This window comes from Manis javanica, chromosome 1 (assembly GCF_040802235.1).
Source record: "Manis javanica isolate MJ-LG chromosome 1, MJ_LKY, whole genome shotgun sequence".
NCBI lineage: Eukaryota > Metazoa > Chordata > Mammalia > Pholidota > Manidae > Manis > Manis javanica.
In genome coordinates, this window is record NC_133156.1 from 125,830,032 (window position 1) to 125,848,337 (window position 18,306).

An 18,306-nucleotide genomic window follows, 5' to 3' on the forward strand; every position below is an offset into this window, starting at 1 on the left:
AGAAATTTAAACTCAATTCTTAGATTCTCAAAAAACAGTAATGATTTTGTGATAGCTAAATAACTACAGCCCTCGGCTCAGCCTTATGTCCCATGTGCTACACTCCTGAGTACCGATTACCCCTCCCAGGAGCAGGCATTGCCCAGGTTACAGGCAGGCATCCACGTAAAGCTGGCCCACACATCTGTAAGTGTAGGTGTTCGCCACCAGGTCCCAAGAGGTCCTGCAGAAAGGATGATTCCAACATCTAGCTGTAGGATCCTCCAGCTGAGAAAAGCCAAACTTGCTAAAGAAACAAAACAAAACAAAAAACTATGTTTAGCAGAGAGGGAATGAAGCTTATGCACTTGGGAGTATTTATAAAAAATGTGTGTGAGTGTGTGTGTGTGTGTGTGTGTGTGTGTAAATTTACATGGATGCCTGCATGTAACCTGGGCAATGCCTACTCTTGGGAGGGGTAATCAGTACCCAGGAGTGTAGCACATAGGACATGTACAAAACTTATAAAGTCCATCAAACAATGAGCCTTCCCATTTGAAATTTTTCTTTTCCTTTGAGGTTCCAAAGGTAAAAAAGTCATATTAATTAAAATAGTTATGATTCACGTGAAGGAACATATATGGACTTTTTAAGACAAGACATGATATCCTTTAACACTTAGTCATTGGAAAGAGGCATAATTGTAATATAAAAAGAATAACCTCTGAATTTTAACAGATAATAAAAATTATAAAGTGTACATTAAATTCAGAATATGAAAACATATAAACTAGGGAGAGTAATCTCTCAGGTAAGCTCCCCTTCTAAGAGGTAATTGTTTATATAAAAATCTTATATGTAATGTAAGATTTGGAAGATTCCCCCACTCCTCAAGATAAAATATCTTTCTGTGAGAGAAAGAGGTTAAAAAAATGGTCTGAGAAATGAGGAGTTGTAGGAAAACTGAGAAAGGGGCATTGGGAAAACAAATTAATCATGATACATTAAACAAAGATAAATTTGGTGAATTCTTATTACAGTGTCAGGGATTGGCAGGTCTCCAGGTTTAAATTATGAAGTCAAGGCAAGAATGGAATCCTGAGGGTGATTTTAGAGATTCTCTAGAGGGATGCCTCTCCCAACCCCAAACCATGACATTTAATTCATAGACAGGGCCCAAGAATGCTCTTGGAGACATGCCAGAGATCTGAGCAGAAGCCACAGGCAAATAGGAACAATCCGGAGGGAAGTCTCAGGGCCACTCCTTTGCTTGTATTAAAAACATGATAAGAACTTGTCTCCAGACTGTAAACAGCAGTTACCAGAGCCTGAGTTGAGTTCCTGGTTCTTCCTCTCCCACCACCTGACCTAGGCTATCAGCCTCTGGACAAACGTATTCCTGGTCTGCAATCATTGCCTGGTGCCCACTGGGTGGGTGGCTTATTACACAGTGGCCAGGGCCCAAACCATTAGAAAGGTTGTTTGAGAAGCTCATATCAAGGGAGGAAAATAACCACAGCCTACCGTTTCTGGGCTTACCCAGTTTCCTCTTTCCATTTTCCACTCATTTTTTCCAGCACAGCCCCAGGTTCTCAGACAATCAGAAATTTTGAGATGACAACATAAGCACTCATAGGAGCAACACTAAGGGAAGCGGCCTGCCAGAGGTTTCTCACCTCACTACAGGCAAGGTGGCGACCTAATTCTGTCTGCTGATTTCCAGTTTCATGTATTACTAGGATTTTCCCTTCTCCATGCTAAGGTGATTTCTAGTTAGTTTAATACTTTGGATCATCAATACTGTCCTGTGCTGTATATTTCATTCACTTCATTTTTTCAAGTTAATTTTCACAGCAAACACATGTCCCAAGGTAAATAATATTATCTCCGTTCAACAGACAAGGAAACACAACTAAGACGCTTAAGTTGCCACCCTTTCTCATTTATAACATACATCCAGGATCTGGGATAGACTGTGCTTGAAGAAAGTGAGATTACCAAGTGAGTGGTGGAGAGTTGTACAAGAGCATGCATCCACTGTGTCAAATGTGAAGTGTTTAAAAGGCAAGTCCAAGGGCTATAAACTCTTCTTTATTTTCAGAATCTGAGGGAGGTGGTTTAGAAGAGACTCACAACCTTAAGGAGCAATCTTTTTTTTTAATCCTTAAATGCACCACAGGATGAAATGAAATTTGGTTTCTCTGACCTATAAAATATCAAAAGGTTTCTTATGCCAAAGAAATTTTAGGCTAAAGATGGTGTATGTTCCATTCCCACTGGAAATGTGTAGCTAAAATCAGTAAGAATGGACCTAGACACACCTCAAAGCATTGCAGATGGGACACTGTGGAGCTCAAGGCAGCAGGGAAATCTTATTTCAGGACTCCTAGGAAGTGTTAGCTTTGCTGTTCAGAATTTTAGACGGAACCATTTCCTCTTGTAACAGAAAACTGATCTGCTTTGGTTTTAGGTGGCTTGTAACCCAATGAATAGGAAGTAGGTTGCTTACATTGTTAATTGCTCACATTGTTTCCGGAAGCAGCAACATATTAAGGTGCAATTGTGATTACAATGAATCTCTCTTCCAGTTATGACTATTGTCTGAAAATGTCCACACTTTTAAGATTCCCTTTACTGTATTTTTTTTCCCCCAGATGCACAGAACAAATCAAACTGTACTGGAAATGATGTCATTTTAGTCGTAAAATGAAATGTGCAAAAAGTTCTCCTGGCAAGCCTTTATTTCAGTTGGTATAATCTATTATTCATCAGCCATTTCTAATTCATGTGTTATACAACGCTGTCTCAGGGTGCCATTATATTAATGGAGTATAACATAATTTGCCAATTTCCAAGTTACAGCCTCTGTTTGCATAGTTTCCCTATAACCTATGAGATTCTCTCTCAATGAAGAAAAATCTTTAGCTTCTGATTTTATAGTGAGGTGGTAAGGCAGAGTGGTTAAAAATTCAGGTGCCTGGACACAACTCCTGGCTGCACCATTTATTATTATTAGCAAATTAGACATATTTGTCAGCCTCTTTGAGGTTCAATGTCCTCATCTGAAAAATGGGCCTTGATTTAAGAATTAAATGGTATAGGTTTCTGATTAAAGACAGCAGATTTACCTCTTGAAACTGCACTAGAATGACAAGGAAGTGATTTAAAATGAAAGCCATAATCCCACAGGGCAAAGAGAAGACAAGAGCAACACAATTCTGGAAACCAGTCAGCAGGTGGATGTGTGGCGATGGATCCAGCCTGAGAAAGTCGCTCCTAAGTGGGTATAGAAGACAGCCAGAAAGGTACCCAGTGTGTGCACAGAACATCCCCCAGGGCGCAGGGGCTACCAGTAGAGGATCCATGGAGGTGGGAAGGAAGGTGAGGCTGAAGCACTGATGTAAGAAACGGCTGAAAGAGTTGAAAGTAATTGACACAGGTATGTAGAGTAGCTCTGATTCGGAGGAGATTCCCAGGAGTGAGGAACGACCGAGGTAACCTTTGGTGTGGACCAGAAGCACCTTGTGAGTTACTAAGAACACAGAGCCCAGGGTTGTGGTTGTGGGGCAGGAAGTGGGCCTGGGTCTCTGTTATTTACCACAGCCCTGGTCCAAACAGAACTGGCTTCATAGGAGATGCAGGACTGAGCTGTGATTTCTCCTGTCGTCCATGTCCTTCTTATCTGGAGAGGGAGAATGGAGGCTCCCAGCTGTACCAAAGCAACCCATCAGCCAAAGAATGAGGGAGAGCCACCATCAGGCTGGTCTCTTCAGCATTAGGGATTTTAACCAGCAATTGCAGAAACCTCAGTCCCACTCTGCGTGAACTGTAAGCACATGCAATGTATTCAAAGTAAATGCAATTTACATGACCATAGGGAGTGACATGTATTGTGCCATAATATAATTATGCACTGATGTCAGAGGCAGTCTTTTATTATGTAAAAGAGGAATGACAGTATTTATTTCTAAAATGTAAAAGTTACTTTTAAATGACTTTATAGGGTTATTATGAGAATTAAATAAAAATGCCCTCAAGAGTACTAGTAGACACCTAAAGTGCATCATAGGGGGATTATGAAGGTTCTGTTGAAATAAAAACAAAATAAAACAAACTCAAGCCTTTTCCCCACCAGGTCTTGGGTCCCTCTAGGGTTGATGATCACACAGACTGTGGTTACAGCCCTAGACCACAGAGATGCACATTGCAGCTTCATACCTAGGGGATGGCAGATTCAATCAATGAATAAAGCACAACTAACAGGCACCCAAAGAGAACATGCCATCTTCTTGGATTCAAGGTGAGAAAAAAGCCCCATAAAATTACTGCAAACCTAACAGCTGAGAAGCCAGTTTTAAATGCACGGGGCCTCGAGCACTTAGTTTTTAGAAATCAGGTTTGCACAGGACACCAAGGATGCTGTGAGAACACACTCCAGGCTTAGGAGCAGACCAGGAGCAGCAGAAGAGAGAAAATAAAAGAACGCATGATGATTAGCCAGAGGAAGAGAGCTAGATATTCCCTGAAGAAGAGATCTTGGATGAGAGACAGGGCAACATGAAGGGGAGATGAGATTGTGAAGTCCAGGGAAGATGCTGGACAAGGAGAAAAGGTGCTAGTTCCTGACTTCTCTTCAAGTGGCCTCACCAAAGTGGGGAGACACTTTAGCTATTCCTAGATTTGAGAGTTGACTGGGGTCTAAAGAAGCCCAACCGAGGGACAGAGGCAACACCTCAGAAACAGAAGGCAAGGCCGCCCCTATGGGCCTGGCTCTCGGGCCTGGGAAACATGGCCGTGTGATTTGAAAACAGCCATGCAGAAGTTGAGGAAGAGGATTCGGGGCAGCTGTACTGAGAGGGATCAGTAGGTCAGACAGATGTAACGGTGAGGGGTGAATACCAGTAAGAATAAAAAAAAAAAAATTCCTGGCTAAATTTTAAAGGGATACAGTTTTCTTGGACTTAGAAATGTATGAAATCAGAACTGTAAAGGAAGGAAGCATGCCAAGAGGGGCCAGGCAGCACGGTAGCCAGACAGAACCTGAGGTGCATCTGATGTGACAGCATTCCCAGGTGCAATCAGCCTGCTCAGAAGTGTGGTGGGCAAGATGTATTTGAACAATGGATAAAAACAGGGGCCTCACTGACTCCATCTCTTCCACACTGATGAGCCCCACATGAGAGAATCTAGGACAGTATTTCAGGAAAAAAATCTGAGTCAGAAAGCAAAGAAACAGGGGAAGTAAAAAAGGCACACAGACGCAGCAAGCAGGGCTGTGAAGGGAGAAAGGAGTTTAAGTGGCAGTTATGGGGAGACTCACGTGCATCTTCCCAAAGGGAGACCAATATGAACCAGCAGAGGCACACCCAATTACGACCCAAAATATGTAGCAGAAAGAAATGTTCCTCAACTTGTAGAACACTTAAAACCAGGGGAAAGAAATCTGCGGGAGTAGGTGGCAGAGGTATTAGCCCTTCCTAGCTCATCAGGGGCATAAGCTTCAGAATCATCATCAATGGCAGGTCTGGCCTGTGAATCTGCAGAGGGTGTTTTTCCAGCTACGTAAATGGGGGCGGAGCGACACAGCTTTCCCAGCCTAAGCATTTCTGTGTCAGCAGGTGATAGAAATGGAAAATGTGGCCCGGGACTGAAAAGGTCTGCTCCTGGGAATGTGGACGCCCTGTCAGAGCATACACATCTGGGGCAGTACACGGGGGAGCCCTCTACCTTCATCTCAAAGTAAGGCAAAGAAAAGGCAAGTCAAGACTTTTAATTTAAATGAAAAGCACTTTAAGTAGAACCAGCTTGATTTTCCCCATCCAGACTTGGAGAAAGATTCCTGAGTTTATGTTCTTGGTCATGGACTCCAAGCAACTGCTACAGACTGACTGGCATCTAGGGAAGCCAGAGTATTTTCATCATCACCCTCCTTTAATTGATATTATTGAGTCTCTGCCGTAACCTGTAGGGAGTCAGTTCTCCATGGGGGTCTCATTTCTGGTGGCCTGTGAACAGAGGCAAAGGCTGTTTTTACTCTGGATTATCTATTTTTACAAGGACGTTCATAGAGGGAACAGCCTTGAAAGAGAGATAGTGCCTCAGGAGGAAGGGGCAGGTTTGTTTACCGTCCAGTATAATAAAGATGTTTCTCTCTGGAGCAAAGGGCAGTTAGGTTTGCTTCCAGCCCATCATAGAAGATTCAGGTTGCCTACATGCAGGGTTCCAAGGCCATGATGCAAATCCACTGTGTGTATGTCTACCTGAACCCCTCTGATCCCTCCCACAGGACTTAGGTGAGGGACAACAAGGGGAAACCAGGGGAACGCGAAGCTCTAAACTGGGACTGGAGGAAGTCAAAGGCTACTTGCTGTGCCTTGGGTAATAAAGTCACTTGACTCTAACCCAGAAATCTCATGTCCTCTGCCAGCATCCATAAAACTGTAGTGTAAAATCTCAGAATTTTTGTACTTCTTGATGCGGTCTTTGGTGAAATTAAATAAGGTCCTGGGAACAAAATTTTGCCTGGGACAACTGTCTAGGGGTTAGGGATTGGCTCATGTTTCTAAATGTCAAGGGTGTGGGTCCATTTATTCTTTGTTAATTTACATTTCACTAAAAAGTAAAGGACACAAGAGTCTTGCTGTTGAGCAAATTAGGCTTCCTGGGAGCTGAAAGAGCCATATTTGTTCTAGGGAAAAATAGCCCAGGCTTCAGATGTGGAACAGCACAACCTCTCCTGGCATCGGAAATCTCATTTGCTATGATGGAGCAAAATAAGAAATAGGAGAGATTGGAAGAGACAATTAAATGGTTTGGTTTTTAACTCAAAAGGTCAAGGAAATTTAAGTTGGGATGTTAATTACTTCATTTTTTAACAATTTTGGATTACGGCTCACAAGGGGATTTGATTTTGTTGGCATTTTAATTATTTGAATGTGATTATTATATTGACATTTCATCTCATTGCAGAACCTCTTAAAAACCACACTGGACAATGTGGCTAGATATAATTTGGGGTGAGAAACAGCCCAGCAATTGAGTTTCAGCTTCTGGCAAATTCTAGTCTTCTGGAGGTGAGGAGAAAACCACCATTACCCACAAGACAAGCTTCTTAGGTCCAAGCTGAAAGTGAAGTACTTAGAAATGGCCTAAAACTGCTGTCCAAAGCATTTATGAGATCTCCTTGAACACACTGTGACTAAATACAGCATCAAACTCCTGAGCATAGTCTTTCTCAGCAAACTCTCGGAACCTTAAAAACAAACCATGCAAAGTGTGGCTTTGATCTCTAAGCCCTGTGCAAGCATATCAGATTCCAGGGAGAACTGCAAGAGGACTGGCTGTACCCAGTTTATGCCATGTTTTTATGGTTCCTAGCACTTGAAAAAAAATTAATCCACAGCTGTGACAGAAGACCTCCAAGCCCCAAATCCCTAGGAAGCTGTGTTGGCTCCTCCCTGGGCCACCATCTACAGGACAGGGGGTATGGCCATTCCCCTTTCATGCATTAGTCACACTAAGATTATTTTTAGGCTGCCAAAGGAAGCTCATTTTCCAAATCTCTGGGGCAGATGTTTGAGTGACCAAAGAAGAACCAGATGGCCATCAGAGAGGCCAGGGCTGGGAAGGAACGACCATTCAGAAAAAAGGAATCAAAACAACAATAAATCAGCCCAAAGTAGCAAGAAGCCTCAAGTTGACTGCAGAAATTAAAACGCAGATCTACTGCTACACTAGACTCACTACTTTCCAACAAAGAGAGTCACTCAGAACTGAAGAGGAAAACAGTAAAACTGAAAAGTAAAACTTGCCAAACCCCAGCGAGCTCTGGTGCATGCAGGGCGTGAGTGTAAGCGTCCGATGCAGCTGGGGAAAAGCAGCAGCTGATGTCCACCGAGGCACTCAGGCTGTGGCTCTCCAGTGAAATAATACCGTCCTTGTTCTCACTGAGTGCATTCCCACTTCCCTCCCATTTATCACCCCCAAACCATGTGAATGGGCTAACATACTTGACTGGCTAATTTGGATGATTTTAATGCATACAAATTAAACAGATCTCTTTCTCTCAGAAATTTGAGGCAAAGAAGTCACCTTTAAGGGCATAGAAATGTAATCAGTCATCGGCCCATGTTTGCTGGTCCTTGGGTGGGTTTGTATGTGTCCCATATACAAAGAAGGGGAAAAGTGTCCCCAAGTCAGGGCCAATCCTAGCAAGTCCCAAGAAAGGAACAATGTCCTCAAGTGACTCTCAGTTCTTCAAAAACAATAGGAGATGCAGATGACAGGAGAATCTGCCTGTGACCCTCCTTGATTTCAAACTGAGACAAGGCCAGTACAAGACGTTCTCTACAAAGCAGGAATCTCTCACTCATGCTATGTTCCCATGACCTAGTGGGTGAGAAAACAGTGGGACCTGGAGCTCTTCTTTGGGCTTGTGTGCTGGCTACTAAAGACAGACCCTTGGGTCATGTCTCAGCAGGAACTGGCTTCCTGCTCACTCTGGACATATCTGTGGGAGCTGGACTTGGATGTGCTTTATCCTGAACTCCAGAACAGTAAGACGGGGCCTGTGTGCACATGCTCATTTGTGTGTGTGTGTGCAGGAAAATTTCAAGACATACCTAAAGTAGAGATGGGAAAGCTATCAAAAAAGAAGGCAAGTAAAAGAGACCTAAGAAGTAAACAGGAGAATTGGAAGAAAGAAAATGAGGGAAGAACCATCATCGGTGCCCTAATACAGCAGTGGAGTCAAGTCCAACTCAGCAATAATGGCAAACACGCCAGGTTTTTCCAGGGCTTTTTTTCTGTACAGATGTTTAGAGGAAGTTTTACACAACTACATGGCTTATTGTGATAGGAAAAGATCATTTTAACCAGGCATACCACTTAGGCAGGTCTTAGATGAAGAGTTAAGTGTTCATATTGAGAATACTGTGGCTAAATTGTAGTCTGTTGTTCAGTTCCAGGGGGTACCCTAAGGCCTTGTGCTGCCTTTTCCAGATCGACATGAGCTGTACTCTGACTTCTTTTCCAGGAGTGGTACTGAGTTCATGCTTATTTGCTGACACGTATTTCTAAAGCCATGTACTTCTGGAAGAACCCGACTGGAAAGCTGCGATGTGCTCTGTGGAGCCCCCGTGGGAAGCGGTATTGAGGGAGGCTGTCTCTGGCTCACACACGATCATTACAGCAGGGCTTGGCAACCTGCTGCCTGGGGACCAAGTCTGGCCCAACCCCTGTCTCTGTAACGTTCTGCTCTAGCCCATCAGTTCACTTACTGCCTGTGCCTGGAGTAGCCCTACAAAGGCAGAGGTGAGCAGTTGCAACAGACCATTTGGCCAGCAAAGCCTGAAATGTTTATGATCTGGCCTTTGCAATTGCTGACCTCTTATCTATACGAATAGTTCATACTCTAGCCCTGCCCATCTCCCCTCCTCATCCCTCTCCAAAGTCACTGTAAACAAACTAGATAAGTTTTAGGAAACCTAACTTAATGAACCGAAGGCAAGGTACTGACCAGTAGAGACATCTTAAGGAAGCTGCTACCAGAAGCAGGTATCACCTCTAAAAACATCTTTGTCATTCCTGCTTTGTGATTTTAAGTTACATTTTTGAATGATACTGATGAGAAATTCATTTGAAATAACAAGGATTCTCTTTGTAAAATGCACATACTTTGCTATGTGTCGTAGGATTATTTGCCACTATTTAGAAAATATTAAAAAGATTGCTTTATTAACAATCATACTTCTTAGAAGAAATGGAAATTGTTTGTTAGTCTTTTTTGTTACTGGTGGTGCAGGTGGTGGGGAGAGGGGAAAATGACTTGGAGAAGAAAGGAGAAGCTTCTGGAGGGCCTGGAACCCCGCAGGGGCTGGTAGACGCATCAGAGTAGGGGTTCAGAGTGGTCGGAGAGCACGAGGCTGCAGGAGGTCCAGGGAGAGAGGGACCAGCAGCAAGGAGGAGCCGATAACAGAAGGTTGAGGTTTCAAAGGAAAAGAAAGTCCCATTCAAAATACGCTTAGAACTGGCCCTGACATCAGACAAAGAGGAAGGAAACTTCCTTCTTTCCTAGCACCAAGGAGCCCTTGCTGGAAGATCCGAGCACTCCAGTTGGCAGGCTGCCCCTGCTCCCTCCTCCCCTTGAACCATCAGTCACATGGCTCTGGCTCTTCCATCTCCAGGGCCGCCTGTCCTCTGGCACCACGTCTGGTGACTTCCCAGTATGGCTGTAGCACAGGCCCCCACCTCCATCCTGCCCGTCCTCAGACTAGCTGCTCCCCCAGCTCGCCGCCTGAGGGGCCTGAAAGCAAGTGCTCTGGCCTGTCCCATCAGTGAGCACATACTAGACACATAAGTCACAATCCCTTAACCTGGGCTAGAAGCATGGATGGAACATTTGTGCTTAACAGATTACCTGTTAATTCTTGAACAGGCTTTAAAGCTTCCTATTTGTGAACCCTTCCTCATGTTATTTTTCCACTCCGTAATATCACCCCCTTCTGTGGGTTTTCTTGGGGAAACCTATGCAATAGTCAAACACCACTCCATCCGCTGAGCCCTCCCTGATCCCCGGAAGGAATCAGGTATCCCTCCTCTACGTCAGCGCATCATATGGCTCCTGAAGATATGTTATACAGAACAGGGGGATAAAAAAATATAGAAATAACTACAATTCATTATGGAATATAATAAATACCCTTGACAGGAAGGCTGTGCCTGCCATCTCTTTGCATCCCCCAAAGCATGCAGTGTGGCACACAGTCATGGATGGCAACGTCAGCTGGCTGTGGCCCAGTGGGGGCTCATGCCGTGACTTGGTTGTGGGCCCCCACCGGGCTGTGTCATATCTACTGTCACCGGGACAAGTTAGGGAGAATGAGAGCTGTCCACTTTGGGAGATGAAGAGAGCGTGTGTGCGACATGCCAGCTGCCTATTTCCACCACTAGCCTGAAGATAATTCCACAGATGTTTATTAAGTACATATATTTGTTTCCAGGGGAAATGAGTTGGAATATCCAAACAGCTTTACCAACACATTTTTGAAAACATCTACCCCATTTATAAATCAGGAGGCATCTTTCAGATTTTAAGTGCTAAAATGTGAGTGACAAAGACATTGGTCATGAGAGAAAGCGGAGATGAGAGAAGGCTGGAGTAATTAGAAATGTCTTTTTGAGGAATGAGGGGCCTCAGAATCTTGTTGCTCAGGGGTAGAAGGAAAGGCATCACATGCGAAGAATAAGAGCAAGAACCGGAGGGAGAGGCATGGTATTCTCTTTCTGCAAATGTCATTTATTGAGCTAAATCAGTACTTATTAGAGAGTTAGGCAAGCAAACACAGTAATAATAGGTGGTAGAGTGGGGAGAATCCTATTAATTTTAAACAGCTCTATTTCTTCAAGAAATTTCTACCCCAGATACCACAGGGGAACTTCTAATCTCTTATATTTTGCTTTGATTTTATTTCCAGGCTCTGTACTGCCATGTTGCATATGATGTGGTGAAAAAGAGAAAAATAGCAAAAAAAAAAAAAAAAACCCAAACCAAAAAGCCCTCCATATCTTCCATTGCTCATGAACTCTTCAAGTGAGGTGTGTTTATTTTCTCCCACACATTGGCTATTTGTCTAACTCATGTATGTATGTCAAAGTGATTTTGTCAATTTCCTTAAAAAACCAACACAATAACTGGAATTGAAACTAAGTGGGGGTATCCTGTCTCTCTTAAGAGACTAAGAATGTGACTCTATCAGCATTATCTCCACTTACAGTCTCAAAAGACACATAATGTCACAAGGATTTCTGTTACAATAAAGGCTTAGCAAAGCTCATGAACAAATGAGATATATTACCTAAGATACACGGTGCACAAATGAGTCACATCTCCCTGTTTTTTCCCCATTGTGTTATTGCCATCATTTTGTTTATGACAGAAACATTTTTGTTTCAGTTTCATTTCTGAACTTCTACCTTCTTTCAAGTCTTAATATCTTCTACATTTCAATGTGTGGCCCACAGATTTAAACTTTTAAAGGACACATAAAAATAAGTTTCATAGGGTTGATATTTATAGGAGGAAATATCCTAGGAGGCAGGACTGAGAGGCATCTTGGAATACTGTAATGGAATGTGCCAAGACAGGAAGCAACTGACTGAAGCGATTAAGACACTTCAGGACATCTGTGTTGTTATTTTTGTAAAAAACTAATTTGAGGGAAAAGAAACTTTGTCACATGCTTTAGTAGTCCACCTTTTATTTGCACTGAAATTTGAGGGAATTTTTCAAATCCAAAAGATGATAAAGTTGATTGCCTATAAAGGGGATTTCTTTAACTGTGTTTCATAATGCTCCCTGCTGAGATACGAGCCCTTGTAGATGCCTCAGCCATCAGGCAACTACCAAAACAGATTCATAAATTATAACGCTGTGCCACCACACGGATGTACACGTGCATGATAAAACACAAGAGTCTAACACCAGATAAAATCTATACGACTTCTAGTACTTTCCTTCCACAATCCCAGGGACCATCTGGCTTCCCCCATCCCCCGGGTTTGCTCATCCACTTTGGAGATCGCTGCACTCTGAGACTGTAGAACACAACATTTGCTTTCCTATGCAAATCACTTCAATTGTTTACTTCCTTGAGAACTGCAAACTGCTAGGATGAAAACGCAGCGGAGAGCCAGGTAGCGAGCTGGAACAGGCCCTAGAAAATGTGCCACGGGAATAAGCCTACTGCAAACTTCAGCAGTTTTCTGGGTAATTTATCCAGGCCAAATAATTACTGTTATCTTATTTTCTCCCCACCCATTTAAATAATCACTTTATCTCCTTAAGTATGAAACCAAACAAAACAAGAACCACCCCCAAATTTAAATCTTATTTTCCTAGACCAGCAATAATTGCAGCCTTGTCTTATTTTGTCTGGCAATTGTACATACCGCATCGAGTTTCACGCAGCCTCTTATCTGTGGCTAAGGACAGGGGAAGTGTGGCTTGAGGGACAGTGACATGAACTGAGACCTCCATGGGGAAGCCTAGGACTCTGAGGAGCAAGAGGGGTGGTTCCCAGTTTGGGACAGTGGAGCGCACACCGCACACCCTGTGGAATGGTGAGTCAGTGTGTCTGGTCCCTGCTTTGTGCTGGCGAGGGGAGTAATGCAGCCTCTGCCTCGGCACCACCAGTCTATATACTAGGAACCAGGGCCTGCGAAGGTGACGAGGACCATGATGTGCACAAGCCTGCGCTCAGGAAGGGTTCTGAGCAGGCTGGGGGATCCATGCTTCCAACTTTCCCATGAGCTCCATGAACCCCTCGGCATTGCTCCGCAATCCTGAGCTACAGCAAGGAGGGAGGCGTCTGGGGGCGCCTAGCACCTCACCATATTTAAAAGCCATGCACACACAGGTCTCTGGGCCTCAGCCAGTGCCTGGGCAGGAGACTCACAGGAGCTCTGCCGCCTCGGTCATGGGAATTGCCACGCGGCCAACAAAGGGTGTGTTCGAAGCTGCTGCTTCCTACAGCAGTCACCATGTCCCAAAGGTTTGCTTTTTAAAATCTGGGTGAGCATTAGAATCACCTGGGAAGCTTCTAAAATAGACTACTGGGCCCCACCCCACTCAGATCTGCCAAGCGGGGCTTTCCAGCCTGGACCCTGCAGACCTGAGGATCAGCCTACCCCGCACCCTCCCTTGGCACATTAGCATATGCTAAGAATGGAGCTACCTGATCACATTCCTGTGTCTGCGACGCTGTTATTCCCTTGTATGTTTGAGGAGAGCCACGAACACTTTTCTTTTTTTCTTTCCTGGCTTCTCTGCTCGTGCTTTTCCCTTGTAGCTGCCTTGAGCCATAACATGACTTGTCCAGGGGAGAACGTTGCTATCAGCGGAGCTCAGCAGGCCTGTCTGTCACCACAGATTTCTAGCCTATAAAATGCAAGTTTGGACTGGCGAAGCCCCAAGGTTTCCTCGTAGCTTCAACACTTAATGGTTCTCTTTACCAGAACCCACATCTTTAAGACGTGCAGCTCCACGCTCTTCTCCCTGGTGCCTTTTGGGCTGGTCTTTTCACTTACATTCCACTTACTACTTCACCAACTCCCTTGGGACATTTACTCTTTTGTTGTGGCTGTTGATTTGTTAAAAATCAAGCCCTACAGGAGGTGGGAGGGGTGCAAGTTGTAGCACTCCAAAATCTTATGACTATAGACTATCTACAGTTAAAAGAACATATGGGATGTGAACAGATCCCAGAAACGGGTTGCTTTAATTTGTCTGATTTCTCTCAGACTGTTCAAGTACAGTTGGACAATATCCATCATATCATAGACAAATTTTCACAAGTGCCTAGGGTGCCTAAATGGTTTTCTTGGCTTCACTGGAGATGGATGGTAATTACAGATTTGCTTTGTTTATGTCACCATATTCCTATTATGTTAATATGTGAGTGCAAGTTAGTTAGTAGTTTAAAACCTATACATGCTTAAGGTACTCTACAAGAAGATATGTCAAAGAAATAATCAATCCTCCCATGTTTCCTTCCATATGCTACCTCTATAGCTTTTCTTCTTCCTTCCTAATTACAACCCTTAAATAGAATTCATGCCTCATATCGAATTTACTGAGTATCATAATTCCTCCAGGTGGTAAAGATACCTCGAGACAAGTGCACTGGGCATAGAAGCCACAGGGCATAAATATGCAAAGAAGTAAAAAGCTAACCTTTTCAAACAATATGGCTTCTCTCTCACTTACCAACTTTACATTTCCCTGTATGGCCCCGGATGATGACTGGTTAGCCAGAGACGGGTAAGATTCCTCAAGGGAGGAACAACCTAAGACAGGCACAGTCGCAGGGGGGCCATCAGGTGAGAAATTGGGGATCAACAGAGGTGAGGCTCAGAACCTCACCCCCCTGTTTTGAGAGAAATCTTCTGCATCCGTGGATGTTTTGCTGCCCTTGTCTAGCTTGGATTAATACTTAGCCCATAGGCACACACCTGATCATCTACATTTGCCCTCTTACAGCACTAAACTATGTTTTCTACCTTTATCTTGCATCTACCTACCACTTCAGCATTTTATTAAAAATAAAAATAATAATAATAATAATAAAGGAAGAAATGTGGGATCCACATATAAATCAAGTATAAAAATCAAACGAATATTCATATTTGACCTGATTGTTTATAGTTCATAATGCGTGATCAAAACTGAAAGTTTCTGTGATGAATGCCCTCGTACTGTTCACCGTGTAAGAATTTATTCACTATGTAAGAATTCGTTCACCATGTAAGAACTTGTTCGTTATGCTTCAGAAGACTGGAGACTGACGAGAATTAGGCTTGAGATGGATTAATGATTGTGCATTGAGCATTGACCCCCCTATACAGAATTTTATTGTTGTTAACAACCATTTGATCAATAAATATGAGAGATGCCCTCTCAAAAAAAAAAAAAAATCAAGCCCTAAATTCCCTTTCTAGCTCTTTGTAGCTTTTAATTTGAACCAAACAAAATATAAGACACCTATTCAGTTGTTAATGAGATGCTACCATGAATGTCCTATTTTAAGTGAAGGTACACTGTGTTCTCTCAATGCTATAAACTTGGAAAAGCGATTTCTACATCACTGATAATCCTCTCCCAGATGGAAACTCTCAGAAGACAGGTAGACTTTCTAGTTTACAGACACAAGTGATAAATGCTTACTCTGTACCGTGCTAATTTACGGAGTGCTGAGGAAGGCAGCAAGTCAGTAGAAGATGACCAGACATGGTAAGGGGTCTGCAGGGACATTAGGGAATGAGAGTGGGGTTGTCAGCTATCCACCTGTCTGCCCATCTGTACAAACATCCATCCATCCCACACATGCATGTTGAGAGACCAGAGTGAGCCCTTGGCATACAGGAGCGAGCAGAGCTCATGCGTTCCCTACCCTGGGGATGCTCTCCTAATGGGGGAGAATGGCATCAAGCAAACTGCCATATGAATATATGCATCATTATAATCTGTGTTAAAGTCTGCAGAGGAAAATACAGGGTGTATTACATGTTGGGGGCCCAGGCATGAAGTGTGCATCTGGGAAGACTTTCTGGAAGAGGTGAGTCTTGAAGTTAGATAAGTAGGAAGTAGAAGGTCATTGAGAAGGGCAGACTGTTCCTCACCCAGCGGTGTGAGGATGTCTCTAAGCAGTAGCTGCCAGTGTCTGGTGCTCAGAGGGACCCAGAGGTTAGCCCACTGCTGCCCATATGAGCAGCCTGTCTTAACACCCTTCCCTCAAGGATTTAGGGAAAAGAACACTCCTCTCCGTCCTTGCAAAAAGCTTGGGGAGCCTTGTGCCAGTGTCTTTCTACATTAATAGTTCCACTCTGCGAACATCTGATTTTCAGTCAGACACTGGAATCTTTCTGTTTTAAAATAATCACAAGTTTAAGGAATCAGTGCTCCCTGTTCTTTGCATTAGGTTCTGAGTTTGAGTCACCAGAAACATCTACCTCAGGCCCCAACCTAGAGACAGCTTCCCATCCAGGGCAGCTGAGTCAACCAGAAATGGCACGAGATGCTGCAGTACAAGTCTTCAAGGCCCAGACACTTTTGGAAACATTTAAGAGCTGACAGTTTATCAATTAGTCAATCCAAATAAAACATAAGAGGTTCTCTCCTTTCTTTCGATATATGAATTAATACCTACTCCCAAGGACGCTGGCATTTCTGGAAGACGGTGGTTCAGGTTCTCACACCTTGTGACTATCACACCAACAAACAAAAACTCAAACACCTATATCAGACTTACAGAATTGCAAGGTCCAGCCTGGCTCTTCTTTTTGAGAGATGAAGTTCTTTACTCCTTCTTAAACTAATCCCCCAAAAGTTCTCCAAGATTTTCCTGAACTGATGATTCTAAAAATGTTAGAACAGGTTCCCTTGATGCCAAAGGAAACCGGATACAGGTCTGCTGATGGATGTGCAAAACAAACCCTTCCCAGCTGAGCTCTGACAATTGCAGATTTGGCAAAGACAATCTTTACTTCCATTTTTGTTTTTTTTGTTTCAAAACACAAAAAGCGAGAGACAGGCTCCTAATCACGTAAGAGGTATCACCCATTTCACACCTTGTAGTAAAACATTACTCCTCTCTTCATTTTAAAAAGGGGCACTCTCTCAGACATCCAGATCTCTTTTTTTTCCTTCCAGAAACATCTCATTTAAAAAAAAGGTGAACTGTAATTATTTACACTTGAGAAAGGGCCCATGCTTTTTTGAATAGGCAATAGTATCACAGTGTCATTTTTATTGGAGAGCTCTAAGTTCTCCAACATTATTCTGAGTCCAAATCACTTGGAAAACATTTTTAAAAACACTTATTAAGAAACGTTGTTAGATGCTACTCTCAGAGTTTCTGACTGAGCAGGTCTGGGCTGGGACCGGAGGATTTGTAGTTCTAACAAGTTTCCACATGATGCTGACACTGCTGGTCCGGGGACCACACTTGGGAACCACTGCCCGACAGACAGCTTTATGATCAAGAAACACATACTGAGCATGTACGGACAAGGTACACTTCATTGGACACTGGGGCCCAAATACCTGACTTCAGAAGTCTACAAACCATAAGTATTTTCTTTCTCCCCCCAAAGAGATAAGCAGCAATGCATAAATAGAACGCAGCAGATACTCAATGCCAGGGGAGCAGCGGTCAGTAGATTTGGTGAAAAGAGAGATGATGGCAGATGCTCCAAGCAGAAGGCAGCATCAGAGATAACTTCAAACTTCATCTGGTCTTTGAGAGGATGGCCGTGCTTAGATCACCAGAGAAGAGGACACATGTGTAATGCCTCAGAGCAAAGCATCTCAGTTCCTTTCAACATCTATGCTCCTTTTGATGGGGATCTGGGCATGCAGCTGGGGAATTATGGCTCACGTCCTTTGTAGGCTTCCTCATTCGGCAGGAGATGCACCTCCCCATTTAGTTCACAAAACCTGCAATGGAGCAGAGTCCCCCTCAGCTGGCCCAAAGGACCAGGAAAGAACTGCTCTTCATTCCCCAGGCAGTGGCAAGCACTCACAGGGCTGTGGTGCCCCAGAGTGCCGATGTCCTCACTGGTGGAAGGAGCAGGGGCTGAGCCCTCTGAAGAGGGCATGTGCCCGGGGTAAGAGGAGTAAAGCAGAACGCTTGGAGACCCAGGCTCATGCCTGAAAGACAGAGGACAAGGTGATCTCCAAGGGAAGGACTGGAAGCCGTCAAGGAATTCCAGGAGATCATAGGAGAATCCTCCTCCCTTCAACCCTGATGACATTCCACGCACTGTCTTATC

General features: G+C 43.7%; 1 protein-coding gene across 14 annotated transcripts in view; it reads right to left on the minus strand.

Annotated features, from left to right (window-relative positions):
* The window catches only part of PDZD2 (PDZ domain containing 2), a 356,980-nt gene that overhangs the window by 57,389 nt on the left and 281,285 nt on the right, over positions 1-18,306 (minus strand). The window lies entirely within an intron of this gene.